Source organism: Aethalodelphis obliquidens, unplaced genomic scaffold (genome assembly GCF_003676395.1).
Source record: "Aethalodelphis obliquidens isolate GAN/ISIS:26980383/991018 unplaced genomic scaffold, ASM367639v1 scaffold58, whole genome shotgun sequence".
NCBI lineage: Eukaryota > Metazoa > Chordata > Mammalia > Artiodactyla > Delphinidae > Aethalodelphis > Aethalodelphis obliquidens.
In genome coordinates, this window is record NW_020838002.1 from 4,851,882 (window position 1) to 4,858,146 (window position 6,265).

A 6,265-nucleotide genomic window follows, 5' to 3' on the forward strand; every position below is an offset into this window, starting at 1 on the left:
TGTGTCCATGGAATGATGTCTCCGGAAGTGCCACAACTACCGATGCTCAGCCTGCCTTTCCCTTTTCAGTCCTCAGAGGCCTGCCTCACACTCTCCATCACCTTATCCCCAAGCATGTTTGCCTGACTCCTGCCTTCCTTTCCCACTCTCCCCACCCCAGGACCCACTGCCTTCTTCCAATGTTGAATGTGGCTCAAATTAGGGAAACTTTGCTTGTTTATTTTTAATATTTTTTTAAATTAATTAATTTATTTATTTTTGGCTGTGTTGGTTCTTCGTTTCTGTGCGAGGGCTTTCTCTAGTTGCGGCAAGCGGGGGGCCACTCTTCATCGCGGTGCGCGGGCCTCTCGCTGTCACGACCTCTCCCGTTGCGGAGCACAGGCTCCAGACGCGCAGGCTCAGTAGCTGTGGCGCACGGGCTTAGTTGCTCCGCGGCATGTGGGATCGTCCCAGACCAGGGCTCGAACCCGTGTCCCCTGCATTGGCAGGCGGACTCTCAACCGCTACGCCACCAGGGAATCCCTGCTTGTTTATTTTTAAAAAAGGGAGTCCTCAGTAGGGAAAAAAGTCATTTCATTGTGCCATTCTTGGGGGGTCATGTGTGGAGGACTGGCAACACCACCTAAGACTGACTGATCCCAGCAAGCTGGCTCCTTCCCGCATGTGAGTTCTTGTAACCCAGGAGAGTGATTCCCTGCTGAAGTTGCTTTGCCTTCAGAGCTGACTCTCAGTGCACCCAGACTTGGAAGACTCATGTCCATTTGCCTTATGCTTTGCTGACTTGATTTGCATGATTTGAGGTGATAATCCACTGTCTCTCCCCATTCCTATTTGTGGAGGATCATGAGTTGTTTTGATATGAAACTATTTTGAAAAACATTGCAGGCCTGACCAAGCACACAGTGTGATAACATTTTTTTCTCATTATCCATGTCTGGGTTTTTCTTTTTCCCATATGCCCCTGGAGAAGGCTGTCCGTACCCCACTAGCTCAGCATTTTACTGGACACTGAGGCATCAAGATAGCTCTGGCAGTTACCAGAAGCAAATAAAATATTACTTTTTATTCAAAAGATAACAACTGAGTTTTACTTCAGTAACAGGTATGCATGTTTTTTTTTTTTTTTACTTGTTTAGTTCTCTCCTGTTAGAATCTTTGTCTACATGGGGTCTGGCAGTCATCATGGGCTTGTTCTAGGTTCTCCATGTTCAAATTATTGCTAATCATTCCTGGCTATTCTTACTCTAAAAAATGATTCAAGGAGGAAAATTGTTCACCAGTAGTCACCTCAGCTGACATGTTGATGCCTGTGCTCTCCTGTGGCTGCTTTGCTCCCACCAGCACCTGAGGTGGCCAAGTTTGGTGAGAGCAGAGATGGGATGCAGCCCTAGACAGTGGAATCTCAAGGTGTTACTCATGCACGTGAACATAAAAAGGAATCTCAGGCTCACTTACATGCAAGGCCAGGTGTAGAGTAGTCTCAGGTAGAGAATGGTACAGGTGCTTAAATTGACATTAGGAATCACCTCTGTTCTTCTTCAAGTTATCTTTGGTATTAGGCTGTGTTTGATTGCAGGATGGCAGCTAAGAGAAGAAAGTAGGCCTGCATCTTCCCAGGTTCATGCCAAGTCAAAAAAAGACAGCATTTCTTTCCAGTTGATCCCAAACTATCCCATGGTTCCCTCAAAACCATGTGGCAATCCCTGCCCCAGTCATTGTGATCACATGTATAGAATTATGCAAAAAAGTGAACACTTCATAAATTTATCATTAAAATATCACTATCAGTAATATAGCTGGAATTTTAGGTAAACTAAATCTAAATGTCTCATGTAATAAAGGTCATGTTGACATTTTATGTATAGAGTCATTGAAACACAAGCACTAGAATTACAGTCTTTGAGCAAAGAACCAACATAAAATAATGTCATGCAAACCATACCTTTAAACACTGTTTGATAATCTGCTAAGAACACTGAGAATAATAAGAATTCTGAGTTTTTAGCTAAGGCAGTTTACAAAGTCATGTAGCTTGCTATAATTAGTAGAGTTAAGACCCTTTCACATTCACGCTTGCTAATTTGGAGAAAATAATCCTATACAGCATTGATATATGAGATTACCTGGGAAACTGAGAACCCATGAGTCAATAGTAAATGCCAGAGGTCCAAAAAACATAGAACTGTTACTTTGGAGGTTGTGCTGAATTCTTCAAGGTCTGCTTCTCCACAGGGGCTGAAAGTATCATTGGAATTTGAAAGGTATAAATATATTATCATTATTCTAGCACTTTGTTTCACTTATTTCCCTATGTCTGTCTCTCTGAATAGACAATAAGATCTTTGTGGATAGAAACCCTTCTTTCACTTTTATTACTGCCCCCTAAGGGAATGTATCTTAGGCACTCAAATGAGTGCCTTTAATGATTTGGAGAAGATTGACCAAATGACACACACCCAGAAGGCTCAACCCATCCAAATATAGAGGTTTGAATTCATTACATTAAATATTACTTTAGTGTTTAATAACTTAATTCAATCCAAATTATTTCCCCAAGTCATTTTAGGGGTTCAGGATTCCTCAGGTTCCCATTGGTCTTTCCATGAGAGCACCAGGTCCTTTGTTTGTTAAGGGGTGGCTTTGCTGGTGTGGCTATGGGTTATACTTCCATGTTATGGAAATGGCAGTCTGACTGAGTTCCACTGTGATTAGTCAGGATTTCAAGATTTTCATGATGAAGGTAGCATTACTGTTAGTGCTAACTTTTTCCACAGGCAAATTATTCACGCTGCATAACAGTTCAAAGTTAATGACAACCTTGGAACTGAGGAATTCCAGCAGAGGTTCACGTCCTTGAAAATGTCCCTATTTCACAGTGAGGCTCCTGGCCTGGCTCCCTGGCTGAGATTCCTTACCCAGAATCCCCACCTCTACTGCCTGCCCTTCAATCCTCCTGCTTCCCAGCTGGGTTTGAAAGAGAAAGAAAGCAGGCAGAGCCCATTTGGTTCTCATGTTCCTGGTAGCACCACCCAGTCAGCACAGAGAATTATCTTTAAAAGTTTTAAGATGTGTGTTCACTTCACAGATATTTCTTAATGGTCTGGTGTCCATCTGGCAAGGGGACAGGCATGGCAGTTCCTGGGATGAGTGAGATAGACTTGGTGTTCGCTCTCATGGAGCTTATCCAGTGAAGAAGACACAATGGACAAGCTGTTGAAAGGTGATGAGTTGTGAGAAAGGGCAAGTAGAGGGGGCTAGAATCTAAACCTGGGGGCACTAACCAAATTTGAGGGGTCAGGGGAGTGCATGTTGGAGTTGACTGGATGAAGGTTGGAGAAGAAAACTATTCCACATGGAAGGAACCATTTCTATAAAGTCCCTCAAGCAGAAAAGCCAGTCATGTTGGAGGAACTACCAGAGGCCAGTAGGTCTGAGCAATGAAAGTGGAAGAAGGCCTCTTACATGTGGCTGAAGAAGGAGGCAGTGAGGCCATGGGAGACCCTGAGAACTTCAAACCCAGAAAACCAGTAAGCTTTGAAGGATTTTAGGCTGAATGGTGACCTGGTAAGACATATTCATTCCTAACAGCAGCTCATTTCCCCCATGGTTCTTCACCATCTCTAACATCCCTCCAACATAGCATGGGGGTGCTCTCCAAGGTGCTCTAAGCCTTGTCACTTTGAATCCTCCTCACTCTGAGGCAGCGCTCTGAGTATCCCACACCCAAACCTAGTTTCCAAAGTGGAGCATCAGCCTCTGAAGTTTGACCAGAGATAAAGGGGAGCAGGGAACACCCATGGACACAACTTCTGATGCTCCTGGCCCACACTATTGTCAACATGCCCTTCAGTGTGACTGCATCATGCACCCTGTCAGAGCAGAGCCACTGCAGGAGCCAGAAGTGGCAGAGAGAAAGGAAGGGCATACAAAATGTAAGCAGGTCTGCCTCCCCAAAGTTTATGTTTCTACACTCCTCCCCAACTACAAGGAAGAATATATATATATTTTTTTTTTCTTGAGAACACAGAAGCACATTGTTTTCTGAGGTTCTCAGAGTTTAGAACCAACAAAATAAGAGGACTTCATAAAATTATTTATATTGCTAATCTATTTATATGTATTTTTGTGTATGTCTGCTTGGATACATATGATATATGCTCCATTTCATAAGATATAATAATGGAACAACAACTAGGCAGCATGTTATGTGAGTGACTTTGCAAGTTCTCTACATGATGTGCCAGGCTCAATGCTAGGCAGTGGAGTTCATAAACGTGAACAAATTTTTCCCTTAGGGAATTAGCAGACTACAGAGGACATGGAATATGTGCCCAGTTTATAATGGAAGAATTAGATTACCACCTTATATACGGAAAATATATAATATTTTAAGAGTCTGTGGCTAACTGCCCTTAAAAATAAGACCACAGTCCCCAGATGGAGTCACTTATGCTAAGCCCCACATCCAAAGCAAGACAGACTTACATACAGTTTCAGCTCTCCCAGAAATGGAATCTCAAACCAGTCAATCAGGAATTGTCTGATCAGCACTAGTTAATCTTCCTGATAGACCCCTGCCCTCTTCTAAAGGAAAGTAACTTTGTAATAACCAACCTACTTTTTAAAAATATAGCTTCCTTCTGCCTATAAAGCTCCCTTCTGCCTATAAAGCTCTCTCATTTGGTACAGCTCCCTGAAGCTCCTTTCTATCTGATAGGTTGTATGCTGCATGATTCAAATTGATTTTTAATATGTCTCAGTTTATCTTTTAACAGTTCTGGTGTCAGAAAAAGGAACTGAAGGAGGCCCTTGAAGACCCCCTGGAGCAAAAGGAACCAGACTTTTCTTTGACACTCCTCAATCTTGAGGAGAGTGGGTGCTGGTCAAGAAAAGGAATAATCGTTTGGGTAGAGCTTGATCATAAACTTGGCAGACGAGCTCAGTTTTAGTGGGACTTGGATTCAAGCCCCACTCCTGTTTCAACCTTCCTCAAATCTTTCAGGGAACAACAGGCCCACTGCTGTGGCTACTTCCTGCTGAAACGGGGCATAATCCTGCCTCAGTTTGGAGAATGGACACCAAATTGAAAATATTCTTGACTTCCAGGTCCTGGGATCTTGTATGATCAGGATCTCAATCCCTTGATCTGCCATTTTGGTGCAACAGGCCCAATAAGAAGTAGGAGGAGTGACAACTTGAACATTAATGGACAAAATAGATCTCATTACCATATGAATTCAAGAGAATAAGCCTGAAACCCAGTCTGGATCTATCACTTCAAGGAGACTTTTAGCCAGGTATCCAGTTGTCTAATTTTATCTAAGTAGGTCCAAACTTCTGATGTGGTATTACACGTAACAGGAGCTATTGGCCACTACACATATATCTCTCTTTTTCTGCTGATCTAAAGCAATTATATTGTCTAAAATTTAATAGTTACAAGGGGAGACCTTGAAGTCATAAGGTTGCAGCTTCCACCTGCCAGCAGAAACTACCTTGAGAATGGCTAGTGGCATCCTGAATCTGTCACAGCTCAGAAAACTCTAAGTTCCCAGCAATATAGGAACATGTCTAAAATCACATCTGGGACTTCCCTGGCTGTCCAATGGTTAGGAATCTGCACTTCCACTGCAGGGGGCATGGGTTCGATCCTTGATTAGGGAACTAAGATGCCACATGCTGTGTGGCGCTGCCAAAAATTTTCTTTTAATAATTAATTTAAAAAAATAACACTGGAACCAGCTCAACCACACCCAGGCCCCAGACACACTGAAATCCTGAGATAAGAAATATTATTTTTAGCCAATAAGTTCTGGCGTAATTTGGTACAGTGTTAGGTGACTAATCCTCTACCTCACTTTACTCAGGTCTCTGCTCAAATGTCTCCCCTTTCACCTCCAAAACTAAGCAAATCAACAAAAGTGATCACACATTATTCTCTATCCCCTTACCCCCATCTGCATTATTCCTTACGGAAATTATCACTACTTACATATATATTACGTATTTATTTATTAGCTAGCTTCCCTACTAGAATGAAAATTGAATGGAAATGATGTCTGTCATTTTGCTGGTAAATAAGATGAATATATATTCGCCCTGATGGTGCTTAGGTCTATTTGACAAATACTTATTTTAGGGCTACTATATATCAGATCCAGTGACCATGGGCTATTTCTTCCTGTTCCCTGGTGTCTGGGCTAATTTTAGTCTCTTGGCTAATTTTTTTTTCCTTGTTATCGTTGTTAAATTGCTCTGTTTTAAT